We start from the raw sequence: 18,762 nt of genomic DNA, 5'->3' as shown, positions 1-18,762 counted from the left end.
CAAAAAGACACTTACAGAAGCTGTGCCGTGTTTCTCCACAGTTTCTCCCATCATCCAAAACTGACTCCTCTTGCCACAGGATACCACTCCATGCCCCTGGAAAAGCAGCCATGTCCCTGATGACCACCAGCATCACTCTGTATGTTCTTTGGGATTTTCTTTCCCATGACTTTCCCCATGACCAGGCTCTGATGAGGTGGCAGGATTAGGTGATACCACAATACATGCTAAAACCTGCACTTCCAGCCTCCCCTTCCCTTCTCAGGAACCTTCCAAGCTTGCCAGAATACAAATTGACATAGCAATTTAACAGATTGCCTATATCTATGTGGACAACCAAATATATAATTGAAGGAATATTCTAATATTCAATTAGTCATATTTTTCAACTGGTATGAGCCTAACACTGTAATCATGACATTACAGGACACTTGCATAGTTTGATGTGGTTGTTTTATAATAATATACGAGGCAATGGCATCATTTTGTCCAACTGAAAATCTACATGGTGGCACTGAACCTAAGTTTTTCCAGTTGCCAAAATGAATCTCACTATTTAACAAGAAGAGATGAAAAAGTCCTCAAGTGAATTACATTTCTAATTTACTGAAAGCTGCATATAAAAGAAAACAATCTCTCACCCAGAACCCTGTAGATTTATCCAGTTTTCCTTGCATGTAAAGGTAGAGTCATGAAACAACTGTAAATTATTCAGGATTTGTCCTTATTGAATAAATGCACATACTGAAGTACAGACCAGTCAAACTGCTGCAAAACTACTTTGAAATAAAGTGATTTAATAAAATGGGAACCAGTTTTACCAGTGGGATAAAGTAAGTGCAGACTGTGATATACCCTGAATTTTGTCAGGATTTTGACAGATTTGCAGGGGAAGTGATATACTCTGAATTTTGTTAGGATTTTTGACAGATTTGCAAGAGAAGTCACTTATGCTGTGATACAGGAAAGCAGATGAACATGGAAACAACTCTCTGAAACAACAGAGCCCATTCATTCACCTGGGGTAAAATTGGAAGTCTTAAAGGGTATCCACCACCTAGGTGAGTCCTGTAGAATTTTAACTCAACATAGCTTTGAAAAACATCCAGTTTGTGGCTCCAACAGCCTATCCAAGCTTGTTCTATGATCAGAAAAATTGTGGAAGAGCTGTTTGGACCAGGTCAGATGGCACAGCAAACACCCCATAACTGCTCTGCACCTGAATCTGTAACTTTCATCTTCTCAGTGCTCACCTTCAGGAGGAGCTTTGTCTGAAGGCATCAGGACACTGGGGAAACACCACTTCCTTCAGACTTTTGTTGCAACACACAATTACTCCTCATTTAATAATTTCCTTCAGCTGCTCTAGTGACTCATTATAAAATCAGTGATACCCACCCACATAAATGCAAGCTCATAGGACTTCAGACAAAAAATATGCAAAGCTTTTTATCTCTGCTTTTCATCTGCAGCTGACTTCTGTGCAGCCCTGCTATGGCTGCTTTGATCTCACATTGGCCAGCTTCCATGCCATCTTTCACTTCATTTGGGAAAGACTGCACTGAGTCATTGGCAGCGTGGTTTTATGCCAAGCTCCTTCTGCTCAGAGATGAAATTCCCCAAGTGGTGCTCAATTCTCCTTTCCTAAATTCTTATTTGAGCACTTTGGTTTTTGGTTTTCAAAGTTTTGGGGTAAAAGGCTTCTTCTGACAGGAGCTTTCAGGTGCAAGCCCAGCTTTATGGAAAACATAGGTCTTGTTTTCATGTTCCTAAATAGCAAATTAGAATTACAGGTTTTCGTTTGTGGGCTCAAAGATCTTGACAGGAATGCCTATCCACTGTTTATGACCCACATCATTTGGCAATCCACATCATTTGGCAGCAATTACTCAAGTTGCCACGAGCAGTTTAAATCTTCACCAGTCACATAATTTGCTCAATGGAAAGCAAGTAGCTGGGTAAAATCAGATGGTGCAGGACCAAGACGTGAAGAGAGTCCACAAAGCTGGGTCTAATAAATACAGTTACAAGACCTCTAAATGATACCAGAAGTAGGTGAGCGCCACATCACAGTTCCATAACTTCATTAATTTTCTAAGTATTTCTGGACTGCAGCATATTGCTTTAGAGTGGGATTTGAAACTTTCATTCATCTGTGTGTTTCACCACCATAAGATCTATTTTAAAATATTTCATATATTTACCATTAACTCTGCGAAACACTAACTTTTGGGTTTAGTCTGGATTGTTAACCTGGCTGTAGAGCAAAACTCATTCCTTTTTTGGATTGGCAGCTTCTAAACCCAATGGTATTCCACAGATTTAAGGGTATCAACACTTGAAGTGGCTAAATCATCTGAACCTTGTTGAGGCACAATTTCCTCTATGGACTTTTAGGGAAAATTAAAAAATGGCCCAGTACTCACAGAGTAGCTGCAGGCAAAAACTTTGCTGCGGAAATGCTCCTCCTGGACTATATTAATTTAGGAGATAATTCCCTGGACTAACCTGACTACTGTACCTTGATAGGGACTTTTGGGATTACAGAATAAATTTGTAATGATTGGAGACCACCTATTTCACTTCTTAGCCAGTGATCCTCCTTTGTGATCTACCCTTCCTCAAAACTTCCCTTGCACAGCACCATGTCCAGCAGCTCTAGGACTCCTGAGCCAGCCAGCAGAGGCTTTACAAGGATGGGAACTGAGATGCTCCCAACACTCTCAGTTTCTAACTGGACCCCAAACAGAGGCTTGCCCTCCTAAAGATCCTACTGGGCAGCATCAGCCAGGAAAAGGAGAATTTCTTTGGAGTACAGCAACCACTGTGCCTGGTCCACTCCTCCAGTGCAGTGCAGTCTTGCAGCCAAAGCCTAAATTGATGTCAACAGCCTCAAATCTTGTGCTTTTTTTTGTGCCACTGTTGTCACTCAGTATTGAAGTGACGTAAAACTAGACATAAGAACCTGACAACTTTCCCCACAAAAAGCAGAAACTTTGCAAACACCCCCAAAAGTTTACCCTGGGGGGTAACCCTGTCATAAACTATGATGAAGGCTCTAAGTTGTTAGAAAGCTGCATTAAGCTGATTAGATTTCCTTCACATCCCTACCTTTCTCCTTGTTAATCTAAGGTAGCTAAGGCCAATGCACAAAAAAATCTGGTGGAAATGTTAATCTTGATCTCTGCCTGCCAACAAAAACTTGTAGGCTGACTGGTACAAGTTTAGGACATTTCCCATATGCCTACTAAAATTAATGGCAAAAGGTCTTGTACAAGCATATTCACTGCAGTTTTTTGACAGGAGGCTTGATTTCAAATCCTATTGTATTTAATCTCAAAATTAATTAATTAATTAACATTTGCATCATTACATCTGCATTTAAAATTAATTAAGTAACATTTACATCATAGAAAAAAAAAGAAAACTTTACTTTTAAAAGAGCCACTACTCTCTTCTGTCTGAGCTGTAGGTGAGAGGTTTGCTATTATCTCTGTGATATGGAATAACACTTTCTCCCATAGGAACTGGAGTAATATGGCTTTATACGCCAAGAATTGTCCTTCAAAGCTGCATCTTCTGCTCCTGAGTCCAAAACCAACTGTGATGTTACAAATCACAAGCCAAGGGACATGGTCTCCATGCCTTTGGTTCCTTGCAGCCATGCCCTGTGTGAATCCAGGACAAGATCATGGTACTTGAATTACTGGAAACCTTCACAGAAGTCAGAAAAAGAATCATCAGTGAAAACAATATTGAATCAATGTTGTGCTACAGCATCAAGCTGCTCCAGATAGATTGTAATGACCAAAAGTGCAGCTGTTCTGACTGTCAGCTGTACTAGAAATCTAGGCTGAGTCTGATTTGTAGATTTTTCTTCTTCACCCCCACCTTATTTTCATCATGTCCTTTTAATCGTGTTCTCAAAGATCTCCAAGTGAGTTTGGTTCCTTTGGAACAGAGCCCTGAACATAAAATTATCTAAAGCAATCTTTCTTTTATTCTAATACTGACATTCATAATCCCCTAAGGACTTAGAAGAAATAGAAGGAATAATATCAATTATGGGAAAAAGGCTTTCATAAACTGAAAAGGCGTTTTGATCTATTAAAAAAAATTCAGTCATTTGCATTACATTTCCCAGGCTAATCCCTGGTATAATTCAAATGAGATGGTTTAGCACACAGAAAATCAGAGAAATCCTTTTTATGGGACAAACCCACAAGGTTTTGTTTATTTAAGATAATTGCAGCTGTGGGATAAAGAACTTTCACTGTACCAAATGATCTTCATTCAGATATTACCAGAAATTGCTTCTCCTCTTCATTCCTTTTAGAACAGAGAGGTGATTACAAAGACAAAGAAGTCTAGAAAATTTTAATTGTAAACTATTACAGCTCTCTGGAAGACACAGGATCATCTATACTGCCTTCAAGGATACAGGAAGGAATAAAAAGAGATGCCTTGAACAAGTAGGAGGACATCATCCTCCTCCTTCTCCTCAGACAAGTGTATTAATGGCCCTGGGTGAGCTGCCTTTTGAGAACAGGTCTTTTATTTTATTTTTTCCTCCAATTTTTAAAATTAGCTGTTAGCTAATGCTCCGACTGCCCAGCTATTGAGCAGGGAGATGCTCTTTGTGTGGTAGTTATGGTCCTCCAACTTATATCAGAGTAAACATAATCCTTGGCTCTAGAATGCCTCATGAAAACACAAGTGTTTTAGGAATAAACCTAAAATCGAGGTTCTTCTCCCCACTTCTACCTATGCTTTCACTCTAGCACATAAGCAACAAAACCAACTCTAGCACAAACCAACAATGACCAACAAAAATTGCAGTTCCACTAATGGGTTAATATTTGGGAGGACTTAGCTTAATTCCCTGCATTTCCCCAATTTTTACATTCTTCCGTGTTCACTGAAAGAATCTGTAAAACAAATAAACAAAATATTTAAGTCTTTTTACACTTGCCTGAAGAACAAACTAGGAGCAGCCCTGAGGTCTGGTAGCCATATGCTTGTTAAAGCTGGGACAGCCTGAGGAATCATGAGTCTAGATTTTATTTTATATCAAGGTATTCTCATTAAAGTGAAGAGCAGAACCTTAATCCATCCTCTGGGCATCTGCAGTTAGAGTCAGGACTGGCACTAGAGTCAGGACAAGGATTCACATTTCTCTGCTCTAGAAAGGGCACTTTCTACTCCTCTGTATCAAAACACAACAATCTTAGAGTTTTGCATTTGCTGTCAGACTAATTATATACCCAAAGCTCACGGACTCTGCAAGACTCTCTCTGTTCCCCTCAAGCCCAACTTGGAAAAGTCATGTGCAGTTTATGAATGCTGAAAAGGGGTGGTGAAACCCCAAAAGAGTTGCCCTAAGCTATTTTTTTTCCTTTGACTGCTGGACCCAACTTGTCCAGCTTTTCTACTCTGTCCTTCTGTAATTCCCTGAAGAAATGTTCTTGTGACACATCTACTTCCAGCTGAAAGAGTTTCCAGGCAAATACAAAATGGAAAAGTGTGGGAGCAAGGATGACAGGAGCTTTCCCAAAGTTCATGCTTAACTATCAACAGAGCAAACAGCAGCTGAGGTGAAGGTAAGAGTGATGTATTCACTTTTTATGAACAGATTTCAAATCAGTTCATATTTCATGATGGTTTTATTATGTAACTCTTTAATCACATAGAAATATCATCTCTCATTTTAGCATACTCCAGTAAATTATTATAAAGTGAGTTCCTATATCAGGTGGACACCAACTGCATAGCTGACAGTCAAACAAACAAAATAAATTGGCATTACCCTGTTTCTATGGAGTTGCACTGACATATCTCACATTATTTGATGTCAATACATTTTACAGCCACCAGGAATTTTTAGAGAAAAATGTATTGCCAAACCAGATAGCTGCAAAAAAAAGCTAAAAACTGTAACCAGTGTTTATGTCCAAGGTTCAACCCTGCCAGTTTCATATTTTTGCATTCCACATTTTTAATCCAATCATCAGATTTGCTTTTTTCTTTAACTTTAGCAAACGCAACACACTTAAGAAGCACAGGGCCTTAAAAGTGCTGCACCATTAGTTTCACCTATGGATACTCTGAAGCCAACTAGCTCCCAACCATTTACTCCAAAACTTATCAAATCTTTAGATAATTTAAAATGCTGAAGATTTCTGTAAGATTCAGAAGTTCAACAACATAGGGAATATAAGCAAGAGGAATTGTCTCCATCAAAGGCAAACAGATGTTGCTATAACCTTTTAAAAAAACCCTTGCTCTTGGAAGTGCTATAGTAAATATGTAAATATACTTTGAAATTGAATATTCTTCCTGAAGTGGAAGGCCTGGAGTACAAGAGCTCTTTGAGAGTATGTTTTGGTTTCATGGGGTCATATGTATGCAACAGTGAGCTGTGCCTGGCAAGGCCTGGAGTCATTGCTACCATATCCTCTGGCAAGAAGGTTGCAGGGAGGAGAGCTGTCCCAGGGAAAGAACAGGTAATAAATGTGTGTGCATTAAATAAAAATATATAACGATTTATGCATTGCGATGGCATCCACATGCCTCTCACCAGGCACCCAAAATATATACATACCCCCAAAATTCTGCCTTGATATAAAACAATCTGAAGCATCTTCCAAGCTCCTTCATGTGGAGCTCATGTTCACCTCATGCAGCTTTTCACTTCTCTGTTTACAGATATAAAACAGAAATTTCATTGCCATAATGAAATTAGAAAGTTGTTGCACTTTCTTTGTTTACTTTCTTTTAACACTGAACCACAGGCTGGGTGAGGTTGGAAGGGATCTCATCTGGTCCAACCTCCCTGCTCTAGCAGCGCCATCCCAGAGCACAGGGCACAGGATTGTGTCCAGAGGGTCTGGAATATCTCCACTGAGGAGACTCCCCACCCTCTCTGGACAATCTGTTCAGTGCCTGGGCCCTGCCTAGGACAGAAGTTCTGCCTCATGTCCAGTGGAACCTCCTGGGCTCAGTCCCTGCCCGTGGCTCTGGTGCCATTGCTGGGCCTCGGAGCAGAGCCTGGGCCTGCTCTGAGCCTCCCTGCACACAGGGACAAAGGGGGCTGAGGCCCCCTTTCAGCAGGGGCTCCTCTCCAGCCTGGACAGCCCCAGCTCCCTCAGCCTTTCCCTTGCAGGGAGATGCTCCAGGTAGAGTATCTGGGCCTATCCAGGTATAGTATCTAGACCCTTCTGGGCCTAGTATCTCCAGGGAGATACCAGGCCCAGAAGGAGTAGCCAACCTGCAACTAATAGCAACCAAAGCTGCCACCACCCTCCACTCCGGCCTAATCAAAGCTTACTTAGGATCATTCGCTTTATCCATTCTCATATTCCTCATATATAGAAATCATCTCTGCAGCCTCTGCTGGCCCTGCTCCAGGAGCTCCATGTCCCTCCTGTGCTGCTGATGCCAGAGCTGGACACAGCTGTCCAGATGTGCCTCACAGGGCTGAGCAGAGGGGCAGCATCACTCCTGCCCTGCTGGCACCGCTCTTCCTGATGCACCCCAGGGTCCCACTGCCCCTCTTGTCCCCCAGGGCTGGCTCTTATCCCCCCAGCTTGTCCAGCAGGGGCCTCAGGTCCTTCTCAAACATTTTCCCATCTCAGAGGTTTTCCCTCAAAGAGTTCTGGCTCCAGCCCACCCATATGCTGAAGAAGATTGAGAGGCAGAAGCAGCCTTTGGTCTTTGTCCCCAGGAGACTGTTCCCAGTTGTGGAATATGGGTTAGTGCTGCTCTGCTGAGTTATGTCCCAGGTGAGATGCAGGAAAGGACATTTCTGGGCCAGGAGAAAAACAGAGGAAACACAGATGTTTCACAGTTTTGGGGTATTCAGGAGGAGCAGAAACACAGACACCACGTGGAAGAGACCACATGATGCTGGGACCAGAGAAAGCTCTCCAAGGAGATGGCACAGGATGATGATAAATTGTTTTCTGTCAGTCCAATGCACTGAACTTAAAAACTCTTCAAGGGTGATATCTTCCCCTTGCAAGCAGCCAGTCTGAACAGTGGGTAGCTCACAATCAGCTCAAATGACTGAAACTAAACCATGTTACAAAGCATTTCATCTTCTGCTCAGCTCCTCTCATAAATTTGAGGCAGGGGATTCATAAGCTACCCATTGCTTGTGAAGTATTTTCCACAAATATTCCCTTGGATCACCTCCCAGGGAAGAGCACTCTCTTTTTCAGCTCTGAAGCTCCTTCAGAAACCTACAAACAGCATCTGGAGGAGCTCAAATGCAGAAAGATCTAAGAACCCTCTGCTTTAGGGGTGTAACCCCAACATTTCAAAGGGCTTCTCAGAGGGGTTGCCAAAACTTTCCCTGTTCCCAGACAGGGATCAGGCAGTAGCACAGCAGTGCCCACAGCTGTGACACCAGGGTGAGGGCTAGGCTGAGATGTCACCCTTGACCAGCGTGGGGAGGCTCCTGGCATGACTCCAGGGCTCCTCTCTGGTCTGTCCCACATCAGGGCTGGGCTGCAGCTCTGGCAGGCAGCCCTGAGGAGAAGCCAGGGGAAGGAGCTGAAGAAATAGCTCAAGGAAGAAAAAGTGACTGTTTGGTTTTGCTTTTGCACAAGCAAGATAGGAAACAACCGATTTACCTAATCATGTTTCTAATTATCACAATGGGAAGACAGGGCACATTGACAGTGCTGAAAAATCAATCCCAGACCAAAATCACCCAAACTGCAGCTTCATCTTTTATTTTTGCCTTTTCTGCACTCATAGAAGGGCTGGAAGTTGATAATGGGGGAGGGTCCTCATCTGCACTGAACTGACTTGCAAAGGCAGTCATCCAAAACTAATATTCTGGGTTGAGTTCCTGGAGAGGGATGTTGGGGTTTTGTGGTGGGGAAAGGTTGGCAACCTGGACTCTGATCTGTAAAATTCCTCCTTTAGCCCTTATACATTTATTAGCTTGTTTTCACACCTTGCCCTCTTTGAAGGATTATATGCAGTAACACGATGCAGTCTGCAGCCTCAGCTTTTAAAGGTACATTAAGCTTGAAGCAAACCCTGGCACCCCAGAAATTTCCCCCACACTGAAGTCAGATCTGCATTGACTGGCTTCCTAAACTTTCCCTGCCTGTTTTTTTTGTAAGAACTGTGCAACTTATGTGTGTTCTAACACATCCTTTTTAACTCAACAAAAATGCCATATCTAAAGCTTAAACTGCCATATGTCCCATATAGGCATATGAAGCATATTTCTTTTTAATTCATATTTTATTGGAAGCCTTACAAAGCACACAGAACAGATGCCAGTACATCAAATTCATCATGCCTAGCCTTGATTACACAGACCCAGAAGCCCCAGCCCTGCCATACAATCCTTCCTTTCAGGAAATAAAACCCAAAGACCAGTTTTCCCGCAGGACCACTTGTGGGTAGAAGCTGAAGGCCTTATTACTGGAGGTTCCTTGGATACAATTTAAAGTTTGAAAGTTCCTCATATAGCTGTTCACTCATCACAACGTGCCTCTCAAAGCCCAGGCATGCTGCTCCAAGAAGGAACGCCCGTCCAAACCCAGGGAAGCACTTGGCCAAATCTCTACCCCAAGCTTAGCAGCAGCTTTCTCTTTTTCTCTGGGCAGGAGTGCAGCAGATAAAGAGGGATATGAGAGTGATAACCACCACCAGGAGCTGCTGCTATGTGTGAGGAAATGCCATGTCAGTCACAACAAAACAGGGTTGTCACCTGAACAAAATCTACTTTGCAAAGAGATTTGAAAGTCCCCTGAGGCCGTGAAGTGCTATGCCATGACAAAATACCAATTAAAAATAAATTAACAGAGCAGATTCTCACTGGCCTGGAATTTCCTCCTATAGTTTGTGGTGTAAATCAAAGCATGATATGCTGCAAAATTTTAGATGTATTTACATATGTTTGGGCTGCCCATGTTTACTCACTCAGGGTTTCCACTCCACCACTTGTTAATGCATTTGGCACGGTCTCATGTAAATATATCTAGGATTTCAAAGGAAGGTCACTCTCTATTGCCCCCTCCATAGGGAGGGAACATGCCAGAACTGTGCTGAGGATATGGAATGAGATCACTCAAGATCAGAGTCACTGTGGGTGGGTAACCATGAGCTTACCCCTATGGCACATGTCAAAGTATTGCAAACCCTCATTACAGCCATGATATGTTCACAGGAACACAACAGCCCCATCTTTGAAAGTGTTCCTTGATTTCAATTCTACTTGCTGCTTTATGGAAGTCCCTCCTGCAGTAATTTTCTGCTGGTGTAATGCTAAATGGCAGCAAATACGGGAAAAAAGGCAGCAGGGGTCATGGATAGAGGAATTTTCACAACAGAGGAGTGCAGAAAAGGGAATGCAAGGAAAGGATGTGGAGGAGAATGGGAGAAAACCAGGACACCAGCATGCATTTGAGGGTGTAACTTCACAACAATTGTAAGCCCCAGTTTGTAAATTCCTACAAGGAGTCAGCTGTGTGTGTGATCCGAATGCCCAGGGGAGCTTCCCTGCACTCAGATTCACTGCTCTAAGAATCAGACCTGTCCACTCCTGTGCTTCTCTTTCATTATTTAGAGCTCTTCAGTCAAAGCAAAGCTTCTTGAAACTCAGCCAAGCAATGAAAGTTGCAAAAATTTCCACGGTTTTTGGTCAAAAAGGCTTCAGTGCTATATAAGAAAGGAGATGCCACTATCAAATATAAAAATGCTGTCCCTACAACAATTTCTTTCCAGGCAATTGCCCTGGTCCTTGCCCAGGAAATGCTCCTGCAATGCACAAACATCAGTTCTCATCCCATGTGACACAGATTTTTGTTCATATTTATTCTAAACTGTTGTGGAAATAAAGTCTATGTTGGTTTTCAGCTTTATTTTTTAGACTTTATGGTAAAGAGTTTTGAATTTATTTTTCTTAGAATAGAATTTTATTTCTTTAAAATACATCTGGCTGGTTGGCATAAAATGAAACTATAGCTGGCTCAGTCCCTAGAGTTTAAAGGAATATTTCTGGTCACAGGGGACTTAGCTCAAAATTTATTTCAGGATTATGCACTTGAGGATTAAGGCAAAATACAGCCCTTGCAACACTTACTATTTTATATCTAAAATTTAGAACTGCTTTGAAAAGCCCAGCCAGAACTTTTTTTTAACTTGTAAAAGATTACTGTTAATCTTTCAAATTTTAAAGCTGAAGTTATCTTTTTAGGAACTGTGCACATCAGTGAAACACCTCTTTGCATAAAATGACAGGATTTGTTGAAGTCATACTTCAAATGGGTTTCTTTGTTTTTTTATTTCTTTTCAAGAATGCAACACAATGACACCCCTAACTCTTCTTCTGTACTTAGGATGGGATTTCTGAAAGCACTTTTTTTTATGTCTCAGAGGAGCACACACAGCTCCTCTGAGACATAAATTTCAGTGAAACTATGGCAGATGAGCTCCTTGTGTCAGGCTTAAAAGAACCTCTATCATTTACAGATTTATTTACCTCTATCATTTACAGGTTTATGTCACTCAAGGGCAGTTGGTACCCTTAGGTGAGACCCCACCTGCAGAGCTGCCTCCAGCGCTGGGGCCCAGCTCAGGAAGGACCTGGAGCTGCTGGAACCAGGCCAGAGGAGGCACCAAGATGACCAGAGGGATGGAGCAGCTCTGCTGTGAGGAAAGGCCGAGAGAATTTGGTTTTCTCAGCCTGCAGAAGAGAAGCTGAGGGGTGACCTCATTGTGGCCTTCCAGTACCTGAAGGGAACCTGGAACAAAGATGGAGAGAAACTATTGACAAGAGCCTGGAATGGCAGGACAAGGAGGGATGGCTTCAAATTGAAAGAGAATAGGCTTAGACTAGATATTAGGGGGAAATTGTTCCCTGTGAGGGTGGTCAGGCCCTGGCTCAGGTTGCCTGGAGAAGCTGTGGCTGCCCCATCCCTGGAAATGCCCACGGCCAAGGTGGATGGGGCTGGGAGCAACCATGGACAGGGAGTGCCCCTGTCCATGGCAGAGGCTGGGATGAGAAGAGTTTAATGTCTCTTCCAAGTCAAACCATTCTGTGATCCCATGATTTTGATACCCTGATGGTTCCCAGAAGGAACTCCTAGAGAGGAGAGCACGAGGCCTGTCACTGACTCCAGTGATTCACAGAAAGCAGGGTGTCCACACCATGACAAACCTCACTGCTGCCCTGTCACATCCTCTGCATCCTTGTGTCTCCCACATGTGTGCCCAGCTCCAGAGCCAACCCTAAAACTCCTGGCCACACAGTCCCCAACAGCAGCATCACCCTGTGTGCATTTCAACCAGTCCCAGCTAACATTGCAACAGAAATAGGGTACAAAAGGGTCAAAACATCTCTTTTCTCACCAAGCTACACATCAGCAGCTCAATATAACACAGCAGATAAAAGATTTTGGAGAACTGAGAAATTTAGGGCTGCTCCTAGGATAGGAGTATGCATTATAGGTGCACACCACTTCAGGTGGCTTCCAGGTTTACGATTCTGTAATTACTTGTCTGATGCAACAAAATTCTCAAGTGTATTAATCTTCATGTGAAAATATACTGAAAAAAAAATCCCTATATCTTAAAGATCACAGATAGATAGATACAGGTTGATCTGATTGCAGATCAATACAGGTTTATGAGCTGATTTCTAAAAAGCAAAAGCAGAAATGTAAAAATGAACTTGTTTCCTGCCTTCCAGTGTTAACATGACTTTCCCTACATCACATTCAAATATTATCTTGCCCTTTCAGCCAGCTCCTACTCGAGCTGACCACAGCAGAACTAACAGCTCTTTTTTGCCATTTGCCAGTTCAGATGAATTAAATTTTTGTATGAAACTATGCAGCTTGGATGAGGGGCAGTTTAAATAGTTCTTGGGAAGGCAAAAAGCTGTGCTAAGAGGGATACAGCACTTCCAGAAACTAGCAAAAATAGGAGAAACTCAGAGAAGCTCATCACACCAATGAGCAGTGTGAGGCTTGACAAACCCATGTTAAATGAAGGAACCATGGTAGCACATTCAGCTCATTGCTTCCCTTCAGAACAGATATTCTATATTTTTTTCCTTTTTTTTAACTAAAGTTTGATTGAAACTCATCATAACCAAGCCCATTCACTCACCCACGGCTTCACAGCACAGTAGTTGTGTTTGAGAAGCACAAGTGGTTTTGTGCAGGGTTTGTGGATATATCCCTCATGGGAGCAGGAACTATTTCTAGACATGTCCTGATGCCTCATTGTGTTTATGCAGAAAATTTAAAAACAGTTGGTTAGAGAAAATTTGACTTCTCTGTTAGCACGAGTGAGAGCCGACTCACATTTTTATTATCTGAGTGGGTCTCATCTACTGGAACCACTGTTTCCAGTAGTTGCATCTAGCACTTCTCACATCATCAGTTTCTCGTCCGCATGTCTCTCCCACACATATTGAAACTTTTGAATATTAAGAATAAGGGAAGTGAAAACACCATATTCATTTCAGGATGCAAAATAAACCTCTCTTTTGGGGTTAAAATCAGAACAGCAATTTCAGGATATAGTTACTGGTCAATTAGCATCTCCCAAGTGCTCTGTGCAAAGGTTTTCTGGAAGATCAGAACGAAGCACCAGCAAGCAAAGGCTGCCATGATTTTAACAGGGAAGTCTTTGCTGAGCTGTGCCCAAATAAAGTAAATTATGAGTGATCTTTAAGATATAGGGATGTTTCAGTATGATGTTTTCACATAAAGACAACAGTAACAGCAGCACATTTTATAGCTGTTAAAAGTATTTGCTGAAGCAGCTAGACTCTACAGCTAATAGAACATTTTAAGGTTAAATCCTATTTTATTGTTTGTGACTAGAAAGAAAAGGAGGAACTTGGTATTTATTGGGATGGTGGGTATATCTTCTTATATAGGAAAATGTAGTTGTTGATGGGTTGATATTTGTTATGAATTACTTGTATCAAAATGAAATCTGCATTCACAAAGATGGACTGAAACTTTGATGTTACCTGTTTTCCAGGATGCCATGATTTGAGAATTGAACCTTCAAAGCATAATTATTTTATTAGGGAAATGTGAATGATTTTTTTCCATGCTGTGTTACAGTAACCATAACTAACTGGTGGTTACTTTTCATTATCTTGAAATAATGTTCCTAAAGACAAGTAATTGCAGAATCATAAACCTGGAAGCCACCTGAAGACAATTTATAATGCACACTCCTATCCTAGGATCAGCCCTAAATTTTTCAGTTCTCCAAAACCTTTATCTAGCCACTCATGCTCAGTGATAGAAATGACACCCATTTCCTAGGCAGTCAGGTCCCAGTGATTCAGATTTTTATTATTAGTTTCTTTTTCTAATGTCTCTTTGAACCCAGCCCTTCTTCTAGACCCCTCTGGCATAACCACCAGTTTTGCTTTTCCCATTGAGACTTCCTACTATGGTAAAACAAAATTTCAAGTAAGAGGAAACATTTCCAGACTGTTTTCCAGAAAACAAACCCAGTGTTTGAGATTGCAAAACATGAGGCCTTCTTAATGTTTATTTCTTTGTTTTAATGTTTGCATGCATGTGTTTTCTCACTGGTTTTAGTCAAAATTGTTATGAAAAAAAACAAAAAAAAGGTGGTTTTTTTGGTGTTTCATAAATGGAGTCCCAATCTCATTATGCAATAAGTCAGAAAAGGCAAGCTACTCTCATGGGACTGAAATGCTGCTTTCTGGACCAGAATGGTTTCAGAAAAGCTAAACATTAAGATTTTTATCTGAACCAAGCTATGTGAGGCTCTCCCGTCACTTGTTGGTATCCTGGTTTTTCACCTCCAGAGACTTCAGTTTAAATCCTGGTTTAGGTCACAGTGAGAATGAGAGTTTGGTGGTTTGCATCCTAGTGGACTTCTGTCAACAGTGAAAAACCACCATACAATCCTACACCACTGGAAAGTTCTGCTGAAGAGAAAGCCTGGACTGGAATATCAGAGGTCCTTGCAAGTCAGGACAGAAGGGGAATGCCAAAACTGCATGGGGAATTGGGAACAGTACCTGACACAAAGAAATCCAGGGACAAGCACTATAAATTCATTGCTGGCTTAAACTGAGACATATTTATCATTTTTCCAAACTCAGTGACTTTGTCAAACTCATTTTGAAACAATAACTTCACCTATTATTCAAAAAAAATCTGGTGAAAACCTCATACGCAGCAATGGTGACAAGGAAAGCAATCTCAGGCACTGCACTTTAAATCAAATGGCTTGGAATGTGCTTTACCATCATTCCCACAGAAAATAGCTGCTAGAGAAATTACTTGTTGAACAAAAAAGTTTCTGTATGAAATTTAAAAGTTTGATACCATTGATCTCAAGGGAAATACAAAAAATAAGGGAGATAATAGAAAATGGTGAGTTGCAGACCAGCATATGGATTTTACATTTACCATGCTAAAAAAGAAATAAGCCTAAAGTAAAATAAAAAATTGCAAATAATATCTTCCTTACCTTTTACTCCAAGTTGCCCTTTTCTCCTTCAGTCACACACACACAGGAAGACAGAAGCCCTTCTCAGCTGCTCTGCAAATACATGGACACAAAAAGAAGTAGAAGCACTTTTGTTTATAGGCAGATGCCAAGCACAGGTTTCCCAGCTCAGGTGCTCCAAAGCTGTGAAAGGGCTCCCTGTCCTGTATCCCAAAGGACTAAGAGGATTTCCCACCAGCTTTCAAAAAAAGTTCACAGGTGATTTTGGACTAAAGATGATAAGTTTCTTCTCCCCATAGGAGTATCTGAGGAAAAACCAAATGGAAATGAACATATTTTGCTGTGAGTGGGGATGTCACTTCAGGTACTGGTAGAAGGCTGGGAATTCAATAATTCACTTACCTGTGCTCTGTGCTGGACCTTGCAGCTTTTAATAGAAAAAAAAAAAAACCAGAAAAATTGTGCTTTTTTTCTTTTTTATTTTTTCTACCACAGTTGCACTAGATGTTTATACCCACCATGGCAGGGGATTGAAAGTATATGATCTTTCAGATCTTTAAGGTTGAACCATTCTATGATTCTGTGATTTAGAGGACAACATAAATAAGTTTAAAAAAAATGTTTTCTTGAGTTTGTGGTGTGCCTAAAATGAGACTGGAGTCATGTGAAAAGTCACATGCATCTCAGCAGAATGTCAGCCATGAAGAGGCAAGCTAGAGTGACCCACAACATCTTTCAATCAAATTTATTTGATTGAAAACATGAAAAAAATCCCTATGAAAACTATGGCACTGATTTTATCATTCATTTACAAAAATGAATTCAAAGTATTTATTTTTCTGGTGCTATCACAGCTTCATCTATGGGTTATTTTCTGAAGAATTCAAGTTCAAAATACATTCCACCTTGACAGCAGCTTTCTCATACAGTGAAATCTACTGCATAATACAGTAACCCTAACAAACATGTTCTTACAATAGTTTTCATCTACTTTTTAAATTCTAAATTATTGACACCCACAGCCCATAGCAGATTGCCAGCTGTGGGACTGGATCAAAATTCAATTCTGCAGTCCCTTATGAAGGGTACAACAGATATTCAACCACATATCAGCTGAGGAGAGGTAAAAGAGTTTGCATTCTCAGCAAGAAGACTGATGGATTTATGCAAACAGTGAAATAAAAATTAACATAAATGTAAAAAGAGTTAAAAACATACATTAGTCTATTTTAAAATGGAAACACAAGAAAGCAGACTTTGGTAAACAAGTGGATTGTCTTTACAATGAAAGGCTCTTGATTGCCTCTTCACAGCAAAAGTGAAGGCTCTACACAGGCCAAGTTCCATTGTTGCTGATGTCCACCTCAGAAACATCAGGGATCAGCTGGATGCATTTGAAGCCAATGGTCACAATCCCATTAATTGCTGTATCAGCTGTGAGCACAATTTAAGAGCCTGAACCTAATCAGACCTCAAGCCTTCCAGGAGAGGATTGACCCCAGCAGTGAGCTCCTGCTTCCTAACCCCATTTAAAGCATTTATTTTTGAACGAAAAGTAATAGAAACCTCGATTCTTTGAAGCATTCAATTCTCATGGTGACTTTTTCTGCAAGAATTTAAATTGCCAGATGGGATTTCTGCACCAAATTCCATTTCAGACAATAGTAGTTTGAACCCTTAGGTGTAATTTTGGGTTGAAATGTTATTGCCAGTGCCTTGCTGTGGTGCCATTTTCAGCTTGGAAGTAGACATTTCAGGAACTGCAAAATGTTCTTGAGCATTCAGGACCTGCAACAATCTGTAGCATGCAGTAATTGAATCAGCATGGTAATCTTCTGTTTGGAGCCCATTAAAGTCAAACTTACAAGAGCAGCCTGCTTCCAAATACAGTACAAATGTAGATCTAATGCAATGATCAGATAATAAGATCAAAAACACGGAGGAAATGCTTTCTTCCAAAACACATGATTAAATTGCAGACCTCACTAATACAGGAGGCTTGGGATTGAGATAAAAATCAGAGAAATACAATGACAATGCATGTCAGTAGCTATAAAAAACAGGAGTGCAGACTGAACCTCTGGCCAGGAGAAGCACCAAGAGAAGTTTTTAAAGTAAAATGCAAAATTTCAAGGGGATTCCTGTGCAGGGACATCTTCTTTTTCCTCCTGTCCTGTTCAGGAGCAAGTCAAGAATCAGAAAGGCAGCACATTGTGGTATGGAAAGCGTTACATAAAATTGCAACTCCCTCCTTTCTTAGTCATTATGGAAGTGCTGAGCTTTTTGCCTCCAGACCATAGCTGTCACCTGAGGAAGGGTCATTGCAAGTGACAAGCTTTGTCTTCAAGCCAGGCAAGGTTATGGCAAAGATTACAATTAGCCCCATCATTACTGGCTGCACACATTAGGGGAATTGTCTTAATGAAACAAAAATATGTGAGGACTAATTGGTTTTTCTTCCCCTTGCCTATCAGTCACACCTGGAGCTGGAATCAGTAGGAACAAATGGGATTGTCACTACCTGGGGCTCCCCCAGCAGCCAGCATGGGTAAGTCACACACTGTGGTCACATTTTCCTGCCTGTAGGGCAGTTTATTGCACATTATTTACAGAATTCTGCAAGGGCAAGGGAAGTATGGGTTTGCCCATGAATTCACTCAGATAAATACACCATGCTACTTCTTCAAAGTGACTTTTCTACTACATTTTCTCCTGGGCCATTCCATGGAATCACAAATCCATTCAGGTTGGAAAAGACCTCCAAGGCCATGGAGCTCAGCCTGTGACTGATCCCACCTTGTCACCCAGAGCAGAGCACTGAGTGCCATGTCCAGCTGTTCCTTGGACACCTCCAGGGATGGGAACTCAGCCCTGCCAATGCCTGGCCACCCTTTCAGTGAAGAAATTTCTTCTGATGCCTAACCTGCACCTCCCCTGGCACAGGTTGGGGCCATTTCTTTTTGTCCTGTCCTTTGTTCCCTGAGAAAAGAGCCTGACAGCCCTGGTGGACCCTCCTATCAGGGAGCTGTGCAGAGCCAGAAGGTTCCCTTGAGTCTCCTTTTCTTCATCCTGAGCCCCCCCCAGCTCCCTGACCTGCTCCATATAGGATTGATTCTGCTCCTTTGCTATTTTCCTACTGGGATATCACAGCTCTTTCAGAGTCAGTGAGAAAAATCTTTAAAATGTAACTCCATGTATTTCTGCACTATTTCAGTGCAGGCTGGATGCTGAAGTGTCAGATTAGACAAACAATTAAGATTCTGTAGGCTTTACTCCCAATTATAG

General features: G+C 41.5%; 1 long non-coding RNA gene across 3 annotated transcripts in view; it reads right to left on the bottom strand.

The window, feature by feature from the left end:
- The window catches only part of LOC141728757 (uncharacterized), a 113,559-nt gene that overhangs the window by 75,227 nt on the left and 19,570 nt on the right, over positions 1-18,762 (bottom strand). For 2 of the 3 annotated variants that reach the window (XR_012579917.1, XR_012579918.1), the window contains one exon: positions 15,499-15,570. This is a non-coding gene — a long non-coding RNA (uncharacterized LOC141728757). Of the gene's footprint in view, positions 1-4,108; positions 11,766-15,498; positions 15,571-18,762 lie in introns of those variants that run through there. The other variant, XR_012579919.1, reaches the window with a different exon arrangement.

The sequence above is a fragment of the Zonotrichia albicollis genome, chromosome 4 (assembly GCF_047830755.1).
Source record: "Zonotrichia albicollis isolate bZonAlb1 chromosome 4, bZonAlb1.hap1, whole genome shotgun sequence".
Taxonomy (NCBI): domain Eukaryota; kingdom Metazoa; phylum Chordata; class Aves; order Passeriformes; family Passerellidae; genus Zonotrichia; species Zonotrichia albicollis.
The sequence above is the reverse complement of the archived record's forward strand: the minus strand, read 5'-3'. Positions and strand labels throughout refer to the sequence as shown.